Here is a 27,279-nt window from a genome sequence, read left to right as displayed (position 1 = left end):
AGGGGATAGTTCTGTGGCCCAGTGGAGCAGGAGAGTGCCTCTGTGTCGCTGCACCTCCAGTCATAGACAAGAGGACGCGCGTGAGGGATGGGCCCCGTCGTCCAGGGGAAACGGCTTGTGTCAGCCGCCCACACTGCGCCTCCTCTGTGTGAAATTGGCTGAGAGGATGTAGACATATTCCACGCACTGATCCATGGCTGAGTATAAACAAGAGAGGATCTCGCTTTCACTCCTAGAAGGTCAGGAAGCTTGCCCGTGAAACAGTAAGTGACACTGCCTCTTCGGTGCTCGCTAACAGTCTGACCGGTGGAACTTGAACCCCCGGCCCCACCCCCACCCCCTCTGCCGTCACACTCCTCTGTGAGGGTGCCCTGTGTACAGCCGATTCCTCCACTCTCAGTGGGGTGCACTGATATTTAGTGGCTGTACATTCCAACTTAATCAACAACTCCGGCGACAGATACTCAAATTCACATTGAGGGACCAGGAGCAGCAGACAAAGCATTCGAGCCTGTGAGTGCATGACCGGCTGGAAACACCTGAAATATCTAAGGTCTAAACACTGCTCATACATCATGAGTTCAGATGACAGATGGAAAAAATTGTAAAAAAAAAAAAAAATCATGCTTAGATCCTCCTCTCACCACCAACAATGTCCAAACGGTCCAGACGGAGGCATGAGATCTGTGCGTGAAATCTGATTGTGGCTGCAGGAAAATGGACTGGGGAAGGCATGAATGTAATTAAAGTGGCTGACACTTTTATGCTGGGTAATGGGAGTCCAGGGCCCGGCTATTCCCTGATGAGCTCCCCTCACAGTATGGAGTACATTTTAATACCATCCTGCACAATGACTTAAATGCAACTCTCAAGGCCTTCGTGGAGATGTAATATTGATGTGTAAATAGGATAAATGCCAACGTCCTTGGGTTTAAGGGACACAGTAAATAAACACCACCTAATACACAAAATATTTAAAAACCACTCGGGCGTCTGGAAACTGCAGAGGAAGATGGGTATGGATGTGTCTACCTTCACTATACCTCAAAACATCATGAGGCTGCAAAATTAATCAAATTCTCCATGGGATTGAAACCCAAAACAAACCACAATATTTATTTGAATTCTGTATTGCTTCAGGTTATGAATTAACTGGGAAAACTACCTGATCAAAAGAAACAAAACTTTTCTATGTGAAATTGGCCTTAACAAAGTGAAATCCCTTTCTGCCCTAAGTAGAGGAGACAAATGAGTTGTGGTGCACACCGGCACTAATGTTAGGAAACAAACGCAGAGAGTGAAAAAACAGTTCAGCATTGTCCAATCAGTAATGTATTTGTTAACACAGATAGGAAGGAGGGAGCTTTTACATCACAGTGGGGCAGATAATGAAGAAGTTAATAAGAGGAATGGTACTTTGAAATGTTCCTCAACCACCCAGGTCCCACAATTTAATCTGTAATAAATAATCTGGCATCATTGCAAGATGGCATCTCATAATGGCAAATGAAATATGCTGGTATGATAGGTACGATAAATCTGGATTTTCCTATGGTTCCCTCAGGCTAGGACAATATGCAACTATAGTGCTCTCTGTCAGGAAGAGCAGATCTCAGAGCCGTCATAAAATCTAAATGGGCACTAATTAGGCAAGCCTTCCCTCTCACACTTACTATTTCTATTGACATTTTCGGCGCGCCGCCTCCCCCCCTCCCCCCCTCCCCTCGCACTACCATAAGTCACTGGGAGAAGAACTCCCAGGATTTCAGAGCACCGGGCTGTTAAAGGGAAGTTCAACTTAGTGGTAATGAATAAATTTGCCCTCCCATGCAGCACTGTTTCTTTTGTCTTGGACCCAAGCATATTCATGAATCTAAATGGTAATTTGCTTTCTAACAACCAGCGCCACCGTGGCAGACGCCGGAGCCATAAATACACACTGTAATTGGCTTTGATGAGTAACGAACTAATGCTCACTTAAAAATAGACCAGATATGTTTTAATTGTATTTTAATTTTCTTCAATGTAATATTTACAAAATACACATTTTGCGTAATATGTCGTGTTAAAATAGTGGCAACTAGAAATGTCTTATTACTTTTGCATTGTTTGGACCCATGCTCATATTTTGTTCTTGCTGCACACAGTAGTCGAGTCTAGTTAGCTTCTCTATAGGGAGCATGGGGGTTGAGGGTGGCGAGGAGTGGTGGGATCAGGTAAATATATACGTATGCATTCCTGCCTGCTTCAAATTAATAAAAACCTAATGCGTGCTTGGCACAGGACTGCTTGTTGAACATATGTTGCGAGCATGGCTAAGCCATCTGGCTCAGAGTCAAGTATTCCCACCAACTGTAGTCTTATGCTACCTGACAGTGGAAAAGCTTTATTCCCCTGGCATCGGGGGCACAAATGGAGAAATATTATTGAAATGATTATCTGCATCAAGACTCAGATTTGGGCTGACATTTCGCTGGCTCTGTGTAATCCGAGGGGTTGTCTAGGAGAGGGCGGAGAGGGGGTTTGCCAGTAAGCCTTGGCGGGATGATTAATGAAGCCAGGATACTGGGTGGACCCAGCCCACCTCCACTCAGACCCAGAGGCCGAGCCCCGCATATAAAATTGGCCTATGCTGCTCATCTCCCTGGGAGAGAGCCACTGATGATCCTCCTGACACCGCTCTTCCCTCAGTCACCAAACAGTACTCCAAAGCCGCGCCAGATCCAGGCTTATAGGAGATACTCTCCTCGTGCCGTGTGGCTGTGAGGGAGGGCTGCACGATGACAAACTGCGTCCGTACACCTGCTCTCCTGTCAAGCACGTTTTACTCGACTGTGTGTTGTGCAACTTTTCCGCCGTTAGCAGCAGGTGTCATTTTATAACATCTCTGTATTGTAATTTTGAGTTTGAAAATATGGGAATATATTTTTATCCTCGAGGAACCCTCAAGTTTGGAAAAAGAAATAAACTGTCACCTTAAGTCACATCAGAGTTTCAGATAATGTCATGTTACGTGGCAAGTCTTGTGTATTTCTATATAAAACCATGTTTATCTTTTAATAAACACGACTCCTCTGTGCTTTACATCGCTGCAGCAGCATTGTCGACGCTCTCCCTCAACCCCTTAGTCTTGATGGATGGGCCTGTGAAAGCCTCTCAGGACGCTGGTAATCGGATAACAGCGAACCAAATTCTGGACCAAGAATGGGGGGGAGGCGGTGGCATGTAGCTCATGAATGAACACGGATGAAGGAGAAGCGAGTAATTCAAAAAAAGCGAAGAACATCTTTAATCATTCTGTGTCGATGATTAGTCATAGACAATGTCGCTTTGTTAAAAGTGTGCTGTAATTAATAACTGGAGCAGGACGGAACAATTGAGGGAGCAAGTGTCACGCGTTGTACAATACTATAGAGGTGATTTCTAAATAGTGTAAATCAGGTGTTTACCTTTTGTGATCCAGCCGGTGACACTGCAGCCTCCTTTTCCTTGAGAAACGAGACCAAAGGGAATGATTAATTGCAAGCTCACGGGTTTTACAGCTTCAAGAGTAAATCAACTTCTGAGAAGTGCTAACTTGCTAAAATATAAACTAATTTTAGGCCCTAGATATTAAAATATAATCCATCTTCTTCCTCCACAGGGAAAGCTAATTAGAAAATGTGACTGGCATAAGAGAGGAGAGGTGGAGGAATGGTGGGATTAGGCTCGGGAACAGAAAATCACACCCTCCCGCTAAATCTTGGGATTTCTGAACACCTGAAATCAACGATCTCCCACAGTGTGTCGCTTTTCCAAAACAAGAGATTGAAAAATATTTAATTCCATATAAAATATGAGCTATAAATAGCAACCTAAATTGTGTACCAGTAAATATATTAACTGACATATATGACGTGATGTATTTTTAAATTTCTTGTCCCCAATTACAAATATTTATGCCTTTTTCTCTCTCTGTCTCTCTGGATTTTTATTTGGGCATCTACTCTTGCAATAGCCAATAAACAACAGTTGCCCAAGGCAAAGGGGCAACCTGACGGAGGCGCAACTCAGCTTGTATTGGTCATATGTATTGACCTTATGCAGCAGAACGTCCACAGCCTATTGTACGACGCAATGTCGAAGCTTAGGGAAGACTGCCGTTCCAAAAAGTGGAATAGCTGACTTTGGCACGGTTACAGTAAAATCATAACAAAGCCGTAGAAATGTTGTAATAATTTCACCGACAGATTTTTTGGCTTACTAATTTAAGTTAACTCGAACACTTCTCACACAGATGTTTTAAAGGTAAAGAGGGGGGTGTCGTGTGTGTGGGGGGGTGCATGCAACACGTAGCAGCACAGCGGCAGTGTGCTACAGAGCCGAGTAGCAGCAGCCAGCTGAGCTCTCTGCAGTCCCAGAAGACAGTCCCCCGAGAGGAGGAATGCTCTGAGTGGTGACAGCTTTAAGGCAATAAGCCAATAATAAAGACCAGCAAAGTGGCCATGGGAGAGCGTTCTATTCCTGCTACCTTCAAAACAAAGGGGCAAACAAGTGTCACTCAAGAGTCTGCAACCAGGTGTACAAAGTTAAAATGACATTGTGGGCTTGTTGTTTTTTTATTTTTCAACTTTCTTCTATTCTTTAATTAATGAAACTGTGTTTTTTTATTCTCTCAATACCCTTCTGCAAGCATCTAAGTAGGATGTCATTCTGATGAAAGTGGCAAATAGACAATTTATTTGCAGCAGACTTGTTGTATTAACCCTTTCAATACACGACATATCATCATTATCCATTTACTGTACAGAGGCACATTTCAAGTATTTCAGTGCTATAATAGCTTTCCAATTGCTGTCCTGCGGGGCGTCTATTTGACTGCACCAAATGCACTGAAATGCCGTCCTACTGTCTGCAGCTACTCAGAAACACTCAACGGAAAATTCTCTGATCGCAAATTGCGATGATCCTAGCTAAACTAAATTCATTTAAGCGCTGGGTTTGTAAAGGACAAAATAATTTCTTTATTCACAGCCACAGTCAATTGCTCTGTGATAGAACATAACACTGGGAAATGAAGGAAGAAAGAGAATATAATGGGGAGAATAGTACTAAATTCTGATGGAACGTGCACCTGAAAACTATAAAGAGCTTCCTCATTCAGGGGAAAGCAGCACATCCAACATGACATAACAAAAGTGCATCCAACGCATCGAGGCCCACTTCCCTCGACCCATCACAACGAACTTTGTCTTTTCAAATGTCCTCTATGTAATCAACTTTTCTGGTGGTACTTTAGTGTTCGACTCTGAGATTATTCCTACACTTCAGTGCAAATTTATCCCTTTGAGGGTGACAAATTTCTGGGATAGTTTGGAAAGACGATTGCTGCAGGGGTAGGCAGTGGCCGGCAGTGTAATGGGAGGGGGGGTGAGGGGGGGGGGGGGCATAAAGTAGAAAACTCATTTGGAATTCAGCACTGCAACATTGCCATCTTTTGGCCAGACTGTATACTCTAAAATCCCATGGATACTCCATCTCCATAACGATACGGAGGTCCTTAGGCTGCTTGACATAAAGGTACGTCATGGATTTATTCTTTTCTCTCAGAGAACGGAGGCATTACATCTTGGCTGGTCATACATTAAATAAATCTGTTTGTTTCTGTGCGTTCCATAAGTAATTCCAGATTATGCATATATTGCTCAAACTGCAGGAATATTGACTTTCCATTTTCATTTTATCTTTGGAGACAATACACTCTCAATATCGTCTTTGAATTTAAACAATGTGGCCTGAAGCCAGGATACAACAAAGTCCACTCCCCATAACAAACTGAAGAATATGTTCAGTGCTATTTGAATGCCATTACTCAAATATCACACGGACAGAATTTCTGCGGATGGCTCTTAAAAAACAGGCTACGGCTACAAGACATTATGGCTTTCCCATCTACCATCGCCTCTTCTGGGAGTAAATTTGCAAACACGCAGTGAACAGGAAAGCCTGAGTGGGTATACCTGTCCTCTATCTGAATAAATATTTGTCTGAAGCGCCCGCGCTCTCCTCTGTTCCCACGGTGGTGTGTGGGACATCATGGATAAGGGAGAGGATGGGCTCTGACAGAGAGTGACAATTCATCCCGTCATCCCCCCCTAACTGACATGTCACATTCTCTGATGACTTTATTGTGCTCCCTGTCACTGCACTTAATCTGTGTGTCAGTCAAGCCAGAGCGGCCCACACCACTATACCTCCAGACAGCAGAGCTAATACCCACCCTTTTAATGACATTAGATTTGGAGTAATGCCATTCAGCATAGCACTGATATTATCTTCTATTTGCATCATTCAGCCAGTGACACAGGCAGAGCTCGGCCGATAGAGAGCTGGTCATTTCCCCATCCATTTCCACTCGGATGACAGATGTCAAGATGGAAACTGCCTATTATTTACTGTAGCTGTGTGTTTTTTGTGTGTTTTTTTATCACTGACAGACATGATGTCTCACTTTGACCAGGCTGCCGGCCAAGTCGTTCTTGCTATATTTAGAAAATACAATAGTTCAATGTATACACTCATGTTTTTCATAATTAATATTATGTTTTGTTATGTTTTACCCTAACTGTCAGGATGTAAATGAAAAGTTCTTATTTCAAAAATCAGGAACTGCATGATGCAAGTCTAATAGACAATATCATTAACTCTAGGAGAAAACCATCAGTTTTTTCCTGCAAGAAGGACAAAAACATCATCATGATCATAACACACACGATATGCTGCTCTGTTTGTCTGTCTCTTAAACTTGAAGATGTCGTTTGTATTCCGAGCAAAAGTTTGCCTGCTTAGGCATGCCGACTACCGCCCAGGAAAACTGTGCTCCTCTCAATAAGCATCTGTACTGTCCTCGTCAGGTGCCATGATGGCACTGTAATGAACATGCCACAAATGATTTTGAGTTATTCAAATTCCCTCTGCTGTGCGTTTGGTCCTCCTGTCGCCGAGAATGAGTAAGCAGCATTACCAGCCTATCAGCATTAGAGGTAACAAAATCTTTTCTTTTTTTCTATTTTCTTTTACTGACAGTGCATTTTCTCTCCCATCAGAGTTCCCAGTGCCTAATTAAATGTATTTAGCATCATAAATATTCCAGGGGGACAGGTTGACACGATGAATTAATGTCTCGCCTCAATTCCAGAGCCTCTCTATTGGCTGTGGAGAGAGAGAGTTAGCCCCAGTGCCAGGTAAATGCTGCTGCTTGCATGTCTCATTATAAATCAGTGGTGCATTTGTTTTCTAATACTGTGGGCATACACTAATAGGAGACTAAGGAGAAGAAAAAAAGAACTACTTTTGGAGTAACCACAAGGGACAAGAACTGATTTTCAATTTAAGATAATGAATTAGAAACTATTCTGTATTGCAGCAATCCCACTGAGATTTTTCTTAACTATTTCTTTTTTCTTTGACTTACTGAGATGAGACGATAAATACCACTCTCATATCTGTACAGTTACCTTAGTATTAGGACTAAGAATCAGGAGGAACAGTGAGTCTGTCTCTGTCCAAAGGTAAAGCACCTTTAAATGAGATAGGATATTTCTTTATTCATCCCACAATGGGGAAATGTGGGATAATAATAATAAAAATAAAAATAATTAACACCTTACATCTCAATTTATTAATACCTACAAAAAAAAGGGACAATGTCACGTTGCCAGCCAGGCCAGGAAGTTATTGTGCTTGGTCAAGAAGTAACACTGTGATATTTTTACACTATAGTTTAGCCAGAGCTGGAAAATAATATGAAAATATGTCAAATGGTCTGACTAAAAAATACTGCGTACAGACAGCAAAATGAATACTTATATTAATACTCCGTCCATTTGAATGTACTACATAACCACTACCCTGTATGGCTTACATAGTTTCATGGAGAGGAAAGTGCTGTGCCAGGGTGCACCAGCCATAAGCCGATCACCGCTGCTGAGTTGGGGTATTCCTGAGGTACAGCCCCCCCTCACCTTGCTGGTACATTCACCAGTGCCCTCTGCTCAACAATGCCCTCCACAAGCCCCTTAGGAAGACCGCAGGGAATGTTTGGATGACTTCTTTGGGTTTTGAAGCCTTTCCCAAGTCTTCGCACTTGAAGAAAGGAAATGTTTCACAGCTTATTTGATCTGCTTTTTCCTTCTACTTTTTTTCCTTGCATGAGAAGCAAGGGAAAGTGTCCTAGTGCGTTAACCCGCCACCAGGACAAACGGGTACCTCTGCCACACTGAGCTGACACGCTCGGCGGAGACAGAATCACATCTTATCATGGTCATATTTAATCTAGATATTTTTCCAAATTTTCTCACATGTTCTCTTGTCTATGAAAAATGAATGGACATCACCTTTCTCTCCTCAACACGTGTAATTGCAATTTGCAAGAGCTATACTAATTTTACGACACGGGAATGCTTGTAGTCATATCCATATTAATAGAAAACAGGAAGTATAAATCCCAATTTTCCAGCAGCCAGTGTCAGTGAAGATGTTCCTTGAGGGAGAAAGCTGTCTCTTCTCCCTTAAAATATTGTTCCTCTTCCCCCACCTCCTCTCCAGAGCATCCCCTTTTCAGCCAAAATCAGACATCATAATTATGAATGGCACCCAATCTACATCGCTGGGCTTGACACCTCTAATATCCATATATGCCAAATGTACATTTAAGTTTCTGCTGTTGAAGTGTTCTCTGTGTTGAGTTATGGTCGTGTGTGGCGTCGCTCTAGAATACAGGCCCCTGTGAGCCTCATTCTGCTGTGGAAAAAAAGGGAGGTTTGACTCATTTGAAGCGAGCACAAGCTCACTGTCCATTGAAAAAGAAGAACAAACTTTAACGCTGCTCTCAAAGCCAATGAAATATGTTAATCTCACACAGTCAAGCTCATCTTTTAACAGTCCACATGACATTATCATAGACTGTATATAAAATGGACAAAGTCACCGGGTCTGGGAAAAGAGGTCAATGCTGAAGTGCCTGAAGCCTGTATTCTCTGGAATGACCAGCAGAGGGCGACTCGCTGGTTGCAAAAACAAGTCAATTTCTATGGAATTCTTTGAGAAAATTATCCTACGTCTCAGTTGATTTATAACGTCAGTAAACATTTTGAGTTTATGGTCTCAATCGCTAGTTTCAAGTCTTCTTCAATACAGCATGATGTTCATTTTGTAAATTGTGGTCTCATTTAGAGTTAAAAAGCCGATAAAGCACAGTATACATTAGAGTGTGGAAACAGCGTGAGTGACAGCTGGCCCGTCCAATAGGTGCATGGTTGCAGGTGTAGGTGGGCGCGCAGTGGCAAAAAAATAAACATAGTGCTGGTCAAAATGCTAAAATTTGATTACATATATCAGAATATTGTCCATGTAAACGTAGTCTCCGGCTGTGTAGCAGAAAAATCATACACATGCCTCTTTTAGCATATTAATGCTAGGGTGCATTTTGCGTTGTCCGCCTCAACATTATCTGTTTTTATTTTTTTAATGATCATTACATTTCGATAATTCAACCATTAATGAGTTGTGAGCTTCACTCTCGGCTGCATCCCCGAGTGTGTGCATGTCATTACACCATAGACAGGAAAGCACAGGAGCCAATGTAAGGTCAGGCTCTACAAAGCTACGGCTGATGTAGGTGGTCTACGTTGCCTCATTAGGAACAACATGAGCAGTGGTCTAATGAACTTAAGACAATGCTAATTAATGGAAGAGAACAAAGGCTTAACATTTTTAGAAAGTGCGGAGCACCGAGTCTGCGTGTATGACAGCGTTTAAGCCACCGTAATCCGCTTGTGATGCGGAGCATGGTGCCTCGACCGCACAGCGCCGGGGCGGGTCAGGGGGAGCAGCTCCATACCTCAGCTGATATAGTCACCTGTGACAATCCTTTATGGGCTGATAAAGTAAGGGAAGTCTCTCAAGGAACAGTGCACTGACTTGGCGGAGGGTCTCCCCTGGGAGCAGGTGTCAGGGTTGTCTATCAGAAGGCTGAAAGGAGAAGAGGGACGTGTTAGTGGGCTCTATTGTATCCCGGTTGTCATTGACTGATCGGGTCCATTTAGCTGGCTTTCACAGTGAATGAAACCACCTGAATAGATGAAAGCGAGACAGCCATCCCGACAAACAAGGAGCCCTGGAATATTCATGGAGGATCTGTGAGGAAAAGATTAATGTATTAGAAATTAAAATGGGACCCGGACGTATGATCTTGCTCTAACACTTGGCCAGACCTGTGTCACCCGCCGCTAGCGCCTGAAGTCGGCACATGCCGCTGCCAAGGTGGAGAGGAATCATTAAGCACCCTGCCATTGTGTGAGCAGAATAATCAAACTTCACCCCCCCCATTCTTTCCCGCAGCACTGACAATGAATAATTCTGGAGCCATTTGCAATGTTAACGGCACCTATCTGGGCCATCCATGCCTTTATGATAAGAGCTCCAAATATGCATTTCAACAGTCTGAACAGAAGCTGCTTCACCGGCATTTCAAAGGACACCTGTCAGTCATCTGAAAGAGCTGTCAGTCTCTGTCACGCAACGGTGCCAGTGAAATGGCCCAAAAGATAATCTTTACTCTCTCTCTTTCTCTCTCCCCACCTCTCTCTTTCAGATCAGAGCAGTTACATTTGCAATAGAGTGACAAGTGATTTACACTGGAAAATGGATTGTGTTTAAACTGGGGAAAAAAAGGGGGTTTGTTCTTTTAAGCGGCGTTATTCTCTGCTGCTGTACAGCTGTATCAAATATGCTATCATAAATGTGATCTGGGCTACACTGAATGTCATTATGTGTGATACCATGAGCACTAGACAGGCTACTGAGCTCAGAGGTGACTTTGATAATTCCTATCTCTCTGAACAGAGCTCTGTGTCTGTGAGGAGTATAGGCGTCGAGACGTGTGGGATCAAACAGGTTTGTGTTTCCAAAAAGTTTGACCTTATGTGGGTTTTTCTAACTGGAATGTGTCTTCAAATATCGCACTATAGATTTTTACTTTACAATTATCTCTTTCCCCAACACTGCCACACCGAATTCCATGAAGACGATTTATATGGCCACTTGGTTGGCAGGGAGGCAAGTGAAGCCCACTGCCCCTCCACGTGAAGGCCAGTAATTTGTTAAGCACGACTAACTCGTGTGCCACCAGCTGTTGGTGATATTTACAGCTGAGTGCAGAGGATGTGTTTGGACCGAGGCTTCCAGGTCCAGGGCAGCACTAGGCCCAGTCCCACTCCCCTTATGGCCACTCCATGGGCGAGAACAGCCAGACCGCAACACCATCAATACCATAATACCATCAAAAAAATTAAAAAAAAAACACAATATGGCGGTGCACAGAATGAAAACTAAATTTTACATACCCTGGAAATCTTGCTGGCACAGCAGCGTAAGGAGTAAGCCATGTGTTTGTGAATCTGAATCTGGGGATTGACCTTTATGACAAGTCATCCTCTCCATCGTCTCATGTCACACTCCAAAACATACAAGCCACTAAAGTGAGGAGAGACCCAGAGTGTGGACGGACCAGTTGTTTTTCCTGCAGTACACCGCACTTTTAATCATTAAGAGATCCCAGCCAAGTTACGGCACATTATTTCACGCATACCAGACCATCCACAGAAACATTTTGATCACTGAAGTCTGCTACAACTGCCTGAGACTGCCAAGAGCCAGAGTCACTTTAGTTCATCCAGCACAAGCTGGATGATACAGAGCTCTGTGGAGACCCTTATGCTTACCCATCCAAAATTCTTTGTTGTTTTCCAGCAAGTCAGGCCTTTTTTCATACAGAACAAACAGCAATTTGATGAGCAATTTGAATTTTGGGCACTCCTCTTTGTCACATAGTTTCCACACCATGTCCGCTCCTCCAACAATCTCCTCATTGTGGCTCAGGGAGGACATGGTTCAAGAAGTGAGTCACTCGATGAATGTTCACTTTCATTTCTGTGCGCAGTGGGCTGGCATAATCCCTGATACTGAACCCTGACTCACCAGGTCTTTTTTAGATTGCGCGTTCTGTCCCTTCTCCCATTGTGAAAAAGGACTTGCACTCGCACTTTTGACTAGATAAAGTTCAACTACACGCTCACTGATGAAATTACATGTCAGAAAGACAACAAGGCTGTTGTGAACCAAAACATTACAAGGAAACCCAGATGAAGACAAATGAGCGCATGTTCGAATAATTCAAGAATGAATAAAATGTTATAAGTTAATCAAATGAAGTGAATAAAGGAACAAAAGTGAGCAGTTATCTTGTCTGCAGCCCCCCCCCCATTTTGAAATCCTCACACAAGTGAATGTCAATAGATGTGCGTGTACAACAGCTTTGTTGCAAATTATTCAGTGACTACAATTTTGCAGTTGAAAAAGTCACACACAGAAAGCCATTTACCTGAGTCACAAATGAGTGTGTAATTGAGTCCTTAGGGAAAATAACTCAGCTTAACTACTGGAAATAATGTGTAAATTCAATACATTTCCTAATGAGCTCATTTGAGTTCGCCGCAATTATACTTGCTAGTCGAGGTGCAGATAGGATTCTGCGGCGGAGTTGAGGTGAATAAAACCACTGCTCCCTTGTATTCATTAAAATTAGCATATGGACCTGTCAACACTTCTCAGAGGCGCGTTGTAACAATGCCATTTAGCCCTGCATCAAGCAATGCCAATGGAATGAATGCATGTGGTGGGTAAATGCCTCCCCACCCCTAGCGACAGGGGTGGAACAGGACTGGCAGCGCTGGCTCTGACGCACAAAAGAGGCTGCGTTTTAACAGCCAGGCCCTGGCCTCTGACCAGGGGCCATCCACATCAACACTGCTTACACTCCACCATACCTCCCAGCTACTGGCCCAGCCAACCAGCTCCATATACACACTCTGAGACAGACGGGGAGAGGAGGGAGGCAGGAGAAACGAAGCCCGCCAGTGTGTGAGCGCGTGTGTGTGCACGGATGTGGGCAGGTAGAAAAAGAGGAGATAGAAATAAAGATAGGTAGCTCCCTGCTAAGTGAGCCTTTGTATGTTCCTTTTAACAGCCGTCTATTGATCTTCCTCGATAAAGGGATTTTGTTTATCAAAATAACAACAATAACACTTAAGAAAAAATTTTTTTTAGTAATTTCCAATAAATATCCAGAGCATATCTGTGGATAAACTTAAAAAAAAATTCTTATCAAAAGGTGCCAGGAATGAGAGGCCCATAGAAAAAAAGGAAAAAAACAGAGCTCCTTTATTGTTGTTTGTCATCAGTACGCCGAAGCTGCCAGTGAGAGAAGGTATTGTTGCTCAGTGGAGCACACGAGGCCCGAGTTACATTGTTGTGCCAGGATTTTAAAACAGGCGCGAGTTATCAATAGACCACAGACTATTCGACTCACTCGGCTGTGCCTCTCGATACACTTCAGGACGCCGCGCGCCGAACAGCCGGCCGCGATCTCAAACAATTGGGCGGCTTCGCTGACAGACACTTTGTTTCCAGATGGATTCGGGTCTATGTCTAATGGATAAACGGTGCCATCATTCCAAAGCTCTCTGCTTCTCTCCACTCACTTCATATACACGACCGGTCGACTGACAACACTATTCCAGCTAATGAAATCTCATTATTCTCTCTTCAGATATCAGTCGTCGCACAGTATACAGCAGGGATGGTAAGATGCACCGGAATAAAAGTTCGTCATGCAATTTCCCTGTTTCATTTTTTTTGCAACACTGTACTGGTTACTTTATCGTAATGCATTAGCAGTTGCTTCATATTAATGTATCAGACGGATGCATCGAGATCTGTACCGCATTTGCCTCAGTGATGGGGATGCACATCCCCAGTATTTAAGACATAATTACAAACCTGTGATTTGCTTTCGACAGCACTCGGTGAATTCAGCCCCATAAAAGAGGACACGGGAATAAAAGAGAGACTAAGGAGAAGACAAGGCCTCAGCTGTGCTCTCCACTGATCTACACACTGATTACCTGGAGCAGAAACCCGAATGTAAAGGCCTTGGGCTGGCTTTGATATTTCCATCGTTCGTTTGTCTGCTATGACCTGGACTACATCTAACAGACCTAGACTGGAGGTCAGTAGGAATCAGGGGAGAGGAGGAGAGGAGAGGAAGAAATTAGAAAAGGAGCACAGTTACTGTTTTACCCCAGATGCTAACTCTTGAAATGGCCAAGCACATAAAGGGTTTTCATCTTTCTATCTTTCTCTCCCTCTCCCTCTCTCACTCATACACACTCACTCACACACACAACCTTTTTCCTCTCTCCTTCGCTGTCTAACTAACTAACTAACTAACTAACTAACTCACTCACACACACACACACACACACACACACACACACACACACACACACACACACACACACACACACACACACACACACACACACACACACACACACACACACACACACACACACACACACACACACACACACACACACACACACACACACACACACACACACACACACACATTCATTCATTACGGTCACCTCTTGTCCAGCATTGGGTGCCATTACCACTCCCACCCCAGCACTAAAAGAACTGGGACCAACTTTATTCTGTCAGGGCGCTTATTATGAGATTACATATTCACACTTCTGTAGAACAGAGCCTTAATGAGGATAAAGGGAGACTCCTACAGTTTGTCCTCACTTTATGACAAACTATAGGCAAAAAGGTGTGGATGAGTAGGCGCCATGCTCGAGAAACAATGTACTGTGGGATAATGGCAAACACAAATGAGACGAAGAGTATTTGATTTTAATCATAGTCTAGGGTGCATATGGTATCCACGCTCGCTTTTGTCTTGGTCGGCATGCCTTTTTTTTTTTTTTTTAATGACACATGGATGTTAAGGACAGCGCCTATGGACTGGCAGATTTTTCACAGCGGACTGAAGGTGTTCTCCAATTATCAAGGTATCACACTGCTAAAACTATTAGCACCGCCTGCCCTGTGGTGGCCTAAGAGGAGACACAACTTCATTAAGGACAAAGAATTCATCTAATGGCAGGTGGAGGTTGAGCAGGTACATCAAAAAAAAATTAACTAAAGTTTCAAACGTAACTTCGCCAGATGTAGCACATAGTGTGCGCTTAGCTTAGGTTCAGTGGAGAGAGGAAGGATCCAGTCGATGAATTGAGAGGTCAGTGAAAAAAATGTTTTTAAATATCCACTGGTTTTCAATTCAGCGGATTTACTGCTTTAAAAATTATATATATATATATATATATATATATATATATATATATATATATATATATATATATATATATGAAGTCACCTTGGGCTGTGGGAAATTGTAATGGGATTTTCACTATTTTCGATTTAATAGACCAAACAATTAATGAAAAATAATCACTAGGTGCATCCCTAATTTAAAGTATGGATATTTTTACACATCTGCTCTGGCGGCAGCCATGGCCAGAGGCATTATGCTTTGCGTTTGTCCATCCATCCGTCCGTCCTGTTCACGTGAGCATGATCTCTCCGAAGCACCTTGGGGGAATTTCTTCAGTTGAACTGATACGATTTTGCTGGTCAAAGGTCAAAGGTCAAGGCCACTGTGACCTCACACCGGTCCCGTTCTTGTGAACCGCCCGGAGGGAATTTATTCACTTTTGCCAAAAAGTTCACTTACACAAATATGATTAACTAATTTTGACAAAACAGGACAAACTGATGAAGTGATGACCTTGTGATGATGATATTCCCTGCTGCATGACTATTTGGCTGAGGCGGACAACCACAAGGCGGTAATTCAAAAAATGCTACAGTGCACATAAGTGAAAAATAATGGCCGATAAAAAATATACCTGATAAGTTTACAATTACTTAAATCAATGGATCCATTTTGAATTGAGAAGAATTTGTTCACTAAATAGGGAAGGCAGCTGAAATGAAGCAAATAGCCTTACAGGTAGGTATCTACATCTCACCACGTATATTTCCAAATGCTAAGTAACTTGAAGGTTAATTTGTCTCATGGAACAGATGCAGATAACAAATCGAAGAAAACAACTGTTACTGAAACTTTCCAACAGCTACTTAAACTCGACATTATGGGGGGGGGGGGGGGGGGGGGGGGGGCGGTAGTTGATGGATCCAGCTACTGCATGGGAATTTAACTGCATTTTAAATCTGCCACAGCTTTCAATGACAGCTCACAACCGTTTCTCAAAACATGTTTTTGTGTGAAGAGTAATACAGCCGAGCTCAGATTTCTCTCGTCCCTTCAAGCGCAAAATACAAAAGGCCTGGGCTGCCACTACCTGATTCAATCAAGTGTGTTACATTGTATACCCATGGGCAAAAAGGCGACTTGTATTTTAATTAATAATGTAATACCCTGGTCTCAAAGGCCTGGCCCATGGCATTCTTGCTGCTTTTTTTTTTGTAAATACTCTCAAGATCCCAGCAAAGATGCTGGGAGCATTTTTCTACACTCATGCAGCTGGATTTGATACATGATGTTTAAAAACTAAGACTCTCTCGCATTGAAAGCTTTGTGTAAGTGAAGGAAGTCGTGTTTTAAAAGTAATACGTTATAAAGCTCAGGAATTGAGGAATGAACAGTGGTGCATGTCATCATTTTGTTACAAATGAATTAGAAGAAGCAGCAGCAGGAGAAGGAAGAATATTGTAAAATGAATTTAAGAGTACTAGAAACAAATAAGATGGGAAGGGGGATAAAAAAAAATTATATATCCTGTACAGAGTACATGGTGTGAATGAAAGTTAATGTTAAGGGCCATGAAGACAGAGACATGGCCGTGGGTGCTATGTTGTGAGGAATAACAGGCACAGTGAAGGGTGAACACACGCTTCTTTGGAGATCCTGGACCGGAAAGGAGCCTGAGGGAGCTCAAGGACTTATGGGATATGGGCTGTGTTCAACCTTTCTCTGCAGCAACACACGCACGCGCACGCACGCACGCACGCACGCACGCACGCACGCACGCACGCACAGGGAATGATGGCACATTTACAGTATGCCATGAGAAGTACTGACTCATTTGTTCACACATAACAGAAATGTTAACTAAACATATAAAAGTAAATGATGACTGACTCACATCAAGTCATGGCAAACAGCGGAAATTGCTGGATCCACTGACATCCGCCAATCTTTCATCATACCATTACAGATATAATTTCATACGATAAATCTAATTTTTTCTATGTAGAAAAAGGACTCGACAGTAATTTCTATCAGTGTTCTATCAGCCGTTTTCCTCATTTTTAAACCACAAATGATGAAAAGTCAAACAAATAACCACAAAACATTTTTCTTACATCACAAATTAGATTTTTAATAGAACAAAGATTTTAATTAGCCAACAGGAGCACAGCCACAAGTAAATCTAAAGTGATTATTCTTGCCCTCAGAGAAAGGCTGTCTCCCTGCGCTCTGTCAAAAGGTCAATTATGGCCCCAAACCGGCATGCAGTGACAGTGACCTGGAAGCGCTACTGATGACCCCACATCCAGGGGCCCAAAAGAGTTGATCATCTAACATGCGAGCTGCCCGGAGCCATGGAAATCTGACATTTGTCCTTATTCAAATGAACACAAACAATATGCATCTCATGCCTCTCCCTAACCTGTGCCAAATCTAAGGCATAGGGACCAGCAGTCTCAGTGCATTGTCCCCCAATCCAAGTCCGTGCCCTTCCCTGTGAATACAGCCACAGAACAGTCGCACACGCAGCCTGCAGTAGGAGCAGACTGCACAAAGGTGCCACCTTCTCCAGCGTCTACACCACCACTGGTCCGTATGGTTCTAGTCTGCAGCACTGAAAAGGGGTTATACAGTAAAGGAACATGTTAGGGAGTTAGAACCGTTCAATTCATGGAATGACAGAGTAAGATGGTCTTTGTGAACATTTTCCATGTTGCTGTCGGCTGCCATGGAAATATCAAAAATGTAAATCCTCAAAACGGTGCAATACATTATTTTCATAATAAGAATGGCAGACAGATGCAGTTACAAACTAGTTATTAACATTAAGGATCATATAGCTGCTACTCAATATCTGTAGGATGTGTAAATGGGCAACTGTTTGCTAACTAGTTCCCAATATCTATGTAAAAGGTGAAAATGTATCAGAGGTGTGTTCTTACAGAATGCCATAGCAGGTTTAAAAAATAATGTATTTTTGCTTTTTTAAGTTAAGTTAAAAGATCAGGTGAGTTTTAGTCTTCGTTTTTTTCTTTCTGTTAAAATGTTGTTAGTCCATCTCTCAAGAGATTAAGACTTTGCTAACCTGCCCATCACTCTCATCGCCAAGCCTGTTCACTCTGGGTGAAGATGTAAATCTTCACAAATGTGTACTTTATACTAATTTAAGTCATTTCCCAAAACAGCTTTTGGGTATTTTCAGGATGGTTTGTGTGTGACCGACTCAAAATTTTGGATTTGTTGACAATAATAAAAAAGTTTTTCTAAAATATAACAAATATCTGTACATCTATACATATTCAGTCTCTCATGCTGAGCCCGTTTACTACACTGGAGAAAAGAGCTTTGCGAACGCACCTCCATAGGAAGGTTATTGCCGTAACACCGGTATACACAGTAAATTCCCCCTGAATAGCACTTGCCTGAAGCAACACCTAACACAGTAAATGTTTATCCATGTGGACTTCCCATCTCATGCTGTTTTGTCTGTGTGTGCAGAAGGTAGCGGCCTGGCCTGGAACTGTATGACACAGAGCAAGGGCTCTCATGTCTTCAGGGCGTTCCACAGAGCATGATCATGAAACGCAGAAACATGAAGAAAACCGCAAAAGGTTGAGCCGTGGAAACGTCTTTCTTCTGCACGTCAGTTAATTTCCTCTTTCTCCCTTTGGTTCCACATCACTTTTCTATTATGTTTTGAACACAGTGAAAACATAATACAAATCATGCTGCTGGAGAAGAAAAATCTAATCATTACACCCTCAAATGAAAAAAATGGATACCAATGAAAAATGTAAGGGAATTGTTATTTTTCACATTCTATTGTTTGGTGCCTTTTGCCCCGAGCCATGCAGCACACACTGATATTAGTTTTAAATACAGATTGCTGGCAATAATAGAACAGAAGAGTCCATGCCTGCCACACAGGCCCGGTCTGGAGCGCCTCGCGTTGCCGCCTTGCCAGGACAGCTTCAATCAAAAGGCTCAAATAAATGTAGTTCTTTGGGGCTCTGTCAACTGTAAACTGTTATTGATCCCAACAAATGAAATTTGTTCACGTTGATCGATCAAACACATTATCTGTGTTTTCCAGTCTATTACCAGCAAGTGGAAACTCAGGAGGCATCAATAAATAGAGTTGGGTCACCCCAGGTAGATTCCTTTCGAGCTAGCAGGGCTGTAAAAACAGGCGACCAAACATAAGTACTTGTACTTAAAGGTAATGGACCTGCATCATGACTAAACGCTAAGTGCCTGGGGTGTCTAGATGTGGAATGCACTTCTGTCACACCTTCAAGGTCTAGAGACACTTGTGTTTGTACTGTATACTTGCCCTCCTCTCTTCTGCCCCCACCGTTGCACAGCAACATATGAAAGCCTTCCAGCTGGCACCCAACGCCTGTACTTGGCAGGTCGGGGGGCAACATGAGAATTAAACCTATATCGCCCCAGCTACCAGTTCTCAAATATCAGTGGAGTCCAGCACTTCACCAGGGACCGGTGAGAGGGAAGCATGTCGGTGGAACAAAAAGCTCCTTCTGGCACTTCCCCCACTCAACTGTTCGGCTCGCTGCGGTTACAGGAGCAAAGTTTCAATGTTGAAGTGGGTACAAATGGTCCTGTGACGGAGGGATCCATCTGAACGTAGGGCGACAAAGTTGCGTTTCTATGCTTCATCTAATGCATCTGTTCCGTTGACAAAATCTGCCTGGGAATGAAGCGGCACAACTTAATCCATTTAACTTGCTGTTTTGGGTTTTCTGGTGAATTATGAGCTAACGCCACACTGCCTTCTTCACTCCTACATACTGTTGAATACGCTCACTAATAGGTGTATTCATTGCTAAATATAACACGACAGGCCTGCACTCTACTCCATATTACAGCCACTTCTCAAGGTTTTTTTTCTCAAGTATTTTTATTCTTAATTTATTTTGGGGTTATGGCTTGTGGTGCAATTGAATTGAACAGCTGATAAATCTCAGTGCAGTGACAATTTAATAAACTTGTAACTCGGTCTAAGTTGCACTTAGCAAAATTATATCAGGAAAAGAATATCATACAACAAATCAGATATTTTTTAGGACAATTATCATAACTTGCAACTGGTTTCGCAAGTTAATCTACTTGTTTAATTTCCCCCGTGTGAGGTTCGGAAACCTCAACTGAACTTGACTGAAAACTCTCTCTCTCCCTCTTTCCTTTCACATTTCTTCTGACTAATAGGCGATTGACAGCTTGTTCATGAGCCAGGTGCTGTCCTACTAGAAATAGGTATATCCGCCCCTCTACAGTGATAGAGCAGCTCTGATAGCTCCTTTATTATGGAAAATTATTTTAAACAGCATAAAACGGCAGAGGCTCATTTTTTCCCCATGTTTCTGCCACTATCACTCCAGCTATTGATAAGATGTCTAAATTTATTGCAGAATAATTCTGCAGGAAAAGAGATAAAAGGTTGCTGAATAAAATATGAGGCGAAGGCTGTAAATTGTAGCAATGCATATCATTTCATTCAAATGTAGGACGCAATTACCATCTGCTACACTCATCAGTCCCCTCCTTTATGACTTAATTATATGTTTAATGCTATCAGATCAAGGAAAGGGCAAAACAGATGAATGAGAGAGAAAGAGAAAAGATTCCGCAACAAGACAAAAGGCAGATGAAAAGTAACATAAAAGGATGGAATTGATTTCATTCACCGGGAAATAGAAAAAGTTAATTTAGATACAGTGTTCCCTCATCTCCGGCGCCTTTGTAAGATAATAAACCCGGTGTGTTGCTGATAGGTCTCATAGCAGTCAAACAAAAGAAGTCAACTTCCTCAAAACTCAGAGTCTTCCTGTGTTCCTTCTGATAGGAAACGTTCAAAGTCTTAAATGATCATTGCTGTAACTTTAATCCCATGTAATCAACACATTCCTGTATCCACATAAAACACAGAGGTGAGTCATCGGTTACAACGTGTAACAACGAAGATCTTTTCCATCTGTTCTTCTCCACTTTCTTTGATTTAAAGATGTATCTCTTTTAGATGTAATTTTAAGTCATCTCTGGACACCTGCAGGTTTTTATTCATTCTATTCTCTTGCTCTATGTCAACATATTGTTTGTTATTTTTGACTCAGTTTTAGCACTAACTAAACATATTCTGTCGTCCTCCATGGCCAGGGAATGAATGAAACTTGCTAAAATGCTAAAAACTTTTTGTTCGGATGCAAATCGTGTACAGCGGTGGTCACAAAGAAAACTGGGGTTGTCCAAATGGCTGTGGGGTAAAAAGCTAGCCACTGGGCATCCCAGGTGCCAGCGGGCACTGTCCTAACTGTGTACCTTTGGCCAGAACTCATTACAGGGTGACATTTAGGACTGCTGCTGTCCATGCCAAGTCAGCCCTCTGGATTGAGACAAATTATGTAGTTATTTTTTATGTCAGACATTAAGTCATGTCCAGTGGGAGCCAAATCAGTATCACCTTCATGTCACCTGGAAAAAAAATGATAAAAGCAGTTCTTAAACAGGGACGTTATTCAACTTATTTGTTGAAATTTTCTGCTCTTACAAAAAAAGACTAGAATGAATCACAGCCTGATCACTGATGCGGAGACAGAAAAAAAAAAAACAGCAATAACAAAGACATGTTGCGAGATTGTCAAATGAAATTGACCAAAATTATTCTCTGAAAGAGAAATAAAATTATTTAAAAAAATATATATTTTTAAATAAAAAATTTAAATTCTTGACGACCAGAGCAAAATCACGGAACCGTTCATCTGTTTCTACCTCCTCTGTGGATCTTGAAGAAACAGACATCGTCATAAAGAGAATTTTCCACCTGGACACCGCCGAAGGTGCAATGGTTTGTTTTGCTCTGCTGCAGTTATTTATTCCAAGCCTGAAGAAAAGCAGGAAAGGGAATTATCTACTTACACCTGTGTAATATTATGATATGATGATAATTCTTATGGTTATCATAGATTTACATAAAATTTCAATGACCTCGCAATACAAATTACTGTTTTCAACGTATGAGATAGATAGATATATTGATAGATAGAAAGATAGATATGTGTATTTCAATGGGAATAAAAAATAATATTAATCTTTTTTGCAGATTCTTCCAGGAACTCATGTGCACAACATGAGCAGAACTAAAGCGCCATCTTGTGGACTAAAGCGAGTGCAGCCGAGGGCAGACTGATGGCTTTGCAGGTTTTTTCATTTACAGGTTTGGCAACAAAAAAATCTTTTGGAATTACAAAAATACGTGTAACATAATATGTCAACCGGCAAAATCACTCTAATCACTTATGGGAATAATCAAACAGTTTGCTAAAGAGTAAATTTTGCAGTAAAGCAAATCTGCAGTAAGGCTATCAATAAATATTTTATGGTTGCTCTCGTTCAGTGGGAGAAACCTTAATGATTTGAGGAACCCAAGAAACACATCGAACAGAGGAGGCACGGAGCAAAACAGAACAATTAAACTCTGATGAAACGGTCACTAAGCGAGTGGTCCACGGGAGCTCGCAGGTATCTCACAAAGCATGAAATGAATCAAAGTCGTTTATCTGCTTTGTGTTATTGAGCAAATTGCAGATAATTGCTCATTTGATGTTTTCAGAGTAAAGCATTTATTTGATGCATATGCTGTGGATATTTTTCCTTCAAGATGTAACAAACAGGGGGGAAAAGAAGGGGATGTAATTGATTATAAGTTAATTGTGCAAAGGTCTCCCTGATGGGAACCATCTGTCAAAACAGGCTGTACATTCACTAATTCTAATCATAATTAATTAAATGGCTAACAAATTATATACATCATAGTTAGTGCAGGGAGGGAAACTACCGCAGGAAGTGTTATGAAACAAATTAGCTTAACAATGAAAGAAAATTACATCACATAACTAAATATTACACTCGTTTCCGCAAGCCATATTTCTTAATGAATTCCCTAATTAATTTAATTCACACAATGTGCATAATTTGGAGCTGGAAATGTCAGTGGGTCAGACTTAGCCATATTGTTGCTGGCTGTCTATTTCAACGAGTGCCATATTAGCACAACATGACCTCCATGTAAATTACACAGACCAACTGTTGTAATTTCAATTCCAGGGTCTAATTAACATGTTCTAAAGATATCATACAAGTACATTTTACTCAGTTTACACGTGCCAGTGTCAGTGCAAGATTTCCATTTGCCTTCATTTTGTGTAATCCCTCTGATGGGAGACACCATGATGGTTTGTGTTATAGGTGTCATTTACAACAAAAAGGTTATTATTTCTCATGCTTGTTGGATTAAGTGTTGAACTTTCTTGCCACCACTCTGAAAACTCTTGACTACTGGAAATGTGAGCCTTAAAAACTATGACTGCGATCATTGAGAAAGCAGGTACATGTACATTACAATAGTGTTTCTAGACAGGATGGCATTTGTAGAAACCCATAAGATCTTCTTACACTCATCACAATTACTTACTTTATTGTATTGGGGTCAACAGGAGTTGAAATATTGCCCCATATTTCAATATGGCACAGTTAATGGTCTTTAGCAGGGAAGAACTGTCATTATGATAATTTTCAAGTGGGTTTTTTTCAGTTGCGTCTATAAAAATAATTTCATCTAGAGAACTTCTGAGGTTTAGTATTAGCTCCCCAATACACTGTTAGCCATTGAATTAAAATTCACAAAAATATAATCAAATAGAAATCTTCAGCTTTTACTGTTTACCTGGGCTGCAACTTACAATTGTTTTCTTTAATATTTATTTGGTTTATGAAATTTTACAATTTCCCAGAGACCAAGATGACATTTTTAAAATGCTCGTCAAGTCTGACTGACAAATCAAGATTGAAATATGTTCAATTGACGTTGAATCAAACAAAGAAAAGCTGCAAGTCTTCATATATTATAGAAAATGAAAAGAAAAAAAAAACATTTTTGCTTGGAAAATTATTGAAACAATTGATCCAATATGACAAATGTTGCAGCCTAATCATTTTATTGATGAATCATTTCAGATCTACTGTGTGCTTATATTTGTAAGAACCATAAGGATTCCTTAATGTCTGCATATTGTTTCACTTCAGGTAATTTGGACACAGGTCATTGACTTTCACTGCTCCTCCACCTCTGTGGTGCGAGTGTTTGTCCTGTCAGTTTAGAGGAAATCCAATCAGATGTACCAAACAACGGCCTTACTGAGTGCGAATGCAGAAGCGGATGAATAAATTAATAAATCGACCAGTGGATGGAGCATATAAGCGAACACATGCATTGCAGGGCTCGGGGGCTGTCCTGAGGCCAATCATTTAGCTAACACACTAATGAAAGCGTGTGTAGTGTGGCTAAGGGCAGCCACCGAGGGAGGTACCACTCCCCCACCCTCCTCGTGTTGGGGGCTGTTAATAAGCTGGATGGAGCCAATGGGACTCCCAGGAGAGGCCTGCTGATGAAGAGGAAAACCTGTCGTCGTCTTCACTAATCACTGCCTAATGGCTGCAGTAACACAGGTTTTACAAATGCGACCGTGCATGTGTGCCTGTGCCTATGTGTGTGTGTTGTGTGTCTTTTAGAATATTGGTAATGTCACTCAAATATTCATTGAGGGATCTATTGTGTTTCCATTCATAGTAGTAGTAGTAGTAGTAGTAGTAGTAGTAGTAGAAGAAAAGTAGTAATACTAGTCATATGAAAGTGCTCTACAGGGTTATTGTCCTCTTCCAGATGCTGTCTGCCGGATCATCCGCACCAAACCAGAAAATATTAACATTTGCTGTTGTTGTTTCTTTTTTCTTTTTCTTTTTTATCATTAAAGGCACAATCCAAGATCCATATGCTAACTTGACTGGAACCTTCCATCCCTCTCAAATGAATTAAAATGTCTAATACTGGCACACAAAACTAATCAATGAGTCATCTCACAAGAAAATAATCTGCAATTATTTTCTGCTGTCAAAAACATCAACAGTTTTATGACTTTAGCTCATGGAATGTGAAGTTTTGCTATTATTAAATGAAAACTTTAGGTCCATTTCTTTGGTCCAACATGTTATGAATTAGTATGAAGAGACAAACGTGACTGTGGGCTCATAACTTGTGATGTCAACTTCCAATAAATCACACTGTGCCATCTCTGGGTCAGTTAACCCTCTGGATTCTGCCCCGTCTGTCTTCATTTATAGTCCACATTGATATCAGCTCACCTGACTCACCTTTCCGACCTGTCTGACCTGTCTGGCGACAGCACACATACACTCCATATTAATCACAGTGGTGAATAAGGTTATGCTATATTTTCTGTTCAGACTGTCAGTTCATTTAAATCAGTACTATTTGTTGAGATTTACCTATAAATCACATATTCAACCTTTTTTTCTTCAATCCAACAATTGTTCTATTTTTTTAATGCAATTATAACGTTCCTTAAACGGACTTATTTGAGGTGTTTTTGATTATTCTACCCCCCTGTAAAGCACTTTGAATCGCCTTGTTGTAGTTTCTTTTAAACATCATATTTTGGTCTCATTTCTAGGTCTTTAATGTCTCATTTCATTTGTATTCCCACGCCTTTGTAAAATACATAGAAAGGCCTTTTGTATGAATGCTGCGATATTAATAAACTTGACCCTGCCCTGCCTTACATTTTAAGGTGTGTCTCAGCTAAAAGATTTCAGGCTTAAACCCCATCAGTCCTTGTGAAACTGCACATGCAGCTCAGCATGTGGCTCGCAGTTTGACATCGACACTGACCATAGGACACACTTTTTTTTCTTTTTCGTCAAGTAAAGAAATGGCTTCAATTTACAACCTTGAAATGCTAAAATTTCATTAGTTGAGAAAATTTGTTGCATTAATTGAGCTTGACACGGCACACATTAAATCACTTCAGCATTTTGGTTCAGTTGCAGGAGGTGTGGGTGGTCAAACTTTCCATGGTTCTGGACACCAGGCCGGACTTCTGATCCATGTTGACCACAGATTGTCTATATACAGACTATCAAGGTGCATTAATAGTTGAGCTTGACTGTTCTTTGACCTTTGAATGCAGCAGTTAACATGGAAATCCAAGGTCCGCTCATTCATTGAGGAAACAAACTCACCTGGTCCGGTTGGTAGCTGTGGATCACATCTCATGATCTTCAGCAGCTGACAGAGAATGGCCCATTTGTCAGAAACTGCAGAAATAAGTATAATTGAAGAGATTTTTCATATTTTGGAAAAAACACTAGATAGACAATAAAATACACAATTTACGGAAAATACCTTTTGAAAAATTTCAAATATTTAAAATTTAATTGTATTTCAAACTGAGGGAGTCAATTGTGAGATGAATGGGTTATTATTTACATTTTGTGTAGAGGCATCTAGAAATTTTCCTCCAGGACTTCTTTTCCATGTTTTTGAATCTTGACTTTGGAAAAAGCAGGCAAGAAAAACAATGTCACAAGGTCATGGGTAAGATTACTGAAGGGTCCCAGGACTAGAGTCTCTGTATGAGGTGACAGTTAAAGTTAAAGAGTTCTGTTAAAAGATCATCAGAGCAAAGCAAAATGACCACAAAGTGAAATAAAAAAAGAGCAAAAAGCGATGCCAAAATACAAAAAAAGATGACCACAGACACAAAGAGACACAAACTACTGAGAATTTAGACTAAACAACCAAAAATAGACAAAAAAAATTACCTTGGAGAGACACAAAATCACAATAAACACAAAACAAGGGGAGTCTTTTACCTGTTGCACTTCTATTTATGACATAGGTATGGCCTTTGTGTGTGTTTACACTAAGGCCATACTAAACCACCTCCACGTCCTGACGTTACACACGATATGTCTCTGAAGCCGTTTTCAGATATGATCTCCGGGAATTGTCCGGAATATGCCGTTCACCTGTGTAGCACGCGACCGGAAATAGTAAATCTATGGACCGGATATGGTCCTGGCTTTTCCGGAACATTCAGGTGAGGGGTGGCGCCTGGGTAAAGCGCCCGCTAGCCCACATACAGCGCCTCCGGGAAAAAAAAGTTGTGACCCAAAACTTTTTGGAA

The 27,279-nt window shown here is 41.4% G+C and overlaps 2 long non-coding RNA genes across 12 annotated transcripts in view; one reads left to right on the top strand and one right to left on the bottom strand.

Moving 5' to 3' along the window:
- LOC124850981 overlaps positions 1-24,672 on the top strand; it is a 146,711-nt gene extending 122,039 nt beyond the window's left edge. For 2 of the 6 annotated variants that reach the window (XR_007032070.1, XR_007032074.1), the window contains exons 17-22: positions 10,885-10,935; positions 13,649-13,681; positions 13,899-14,107; positions 18,719-18,862; positions 22,338-22,451; positions 24,320-24,672. This is a non-coding gene — a long non-coding RNA (uncharacterized LOC124850981). The remainder of the gene's footprint in view (positions 1-10,884; positions 10,936-13,648; positions 13,682-13,898; positions 14,108-18,718; positions 18,863-22,337; positions 22,452-24,319) is intronic. The other 4 variants (XR_007032071.1, XR_007032073.1, XR_007032072.1 and 1 more) reach the window with 4 other exon arrangements.
- LOC118320349 lies at positions 347-27,272 on the bottom strand. 6 transcript variants are annotated; one of them, XR_004796294.2, is made up of 6 exons: positions 26,966-27,199; positions 26,580-26,643; positions 26,333-26,407; positions 10,112-10,176; positions 9,899-10,011; positions 347-3,488 (listed from the first exon to the last, which is right to left on the bottom strand). It is a non-coding gene; the product is annotated as an uncharacterized LOC118320349 (long non-coding RNA). The 6 variants fall into 6 exon arrangements; XR_007032079.1 differs by lacking the exon at positions 10,112-10,176 and having other exon boundaries at positions 9,881-10,011; positions 26,966-27,272; XR_007032081.1 differs by lacking the exon at positions 10,112-10,176 and having other exon boundaries at positions 26,966-27,272.
- Between the last annotated feature and the right edge of the window lie 7 nt (positions 27,273-27,279).

Source organism: Scophthalmus maximus, chromosome 14 (assembly GCF_022379125.1).
Source record: "Scophthalmus maximus strain ysfricsl-2021 chromosome 14, ASM2237912v1, whole genome shotgun sequence".
Lineage (NCBI taxonomy): Eukaryota > Metazoa > Chordata > Actinopteri > Pleuronectiformes > Scophthalmidae > Scophthalmus > Scophthalmus maximus.
The sequence above is the reverse complement of the archived record's forward strand: the minus strand, read 5'-3'. Positions and strand labels throughout refer to the sequence as shown.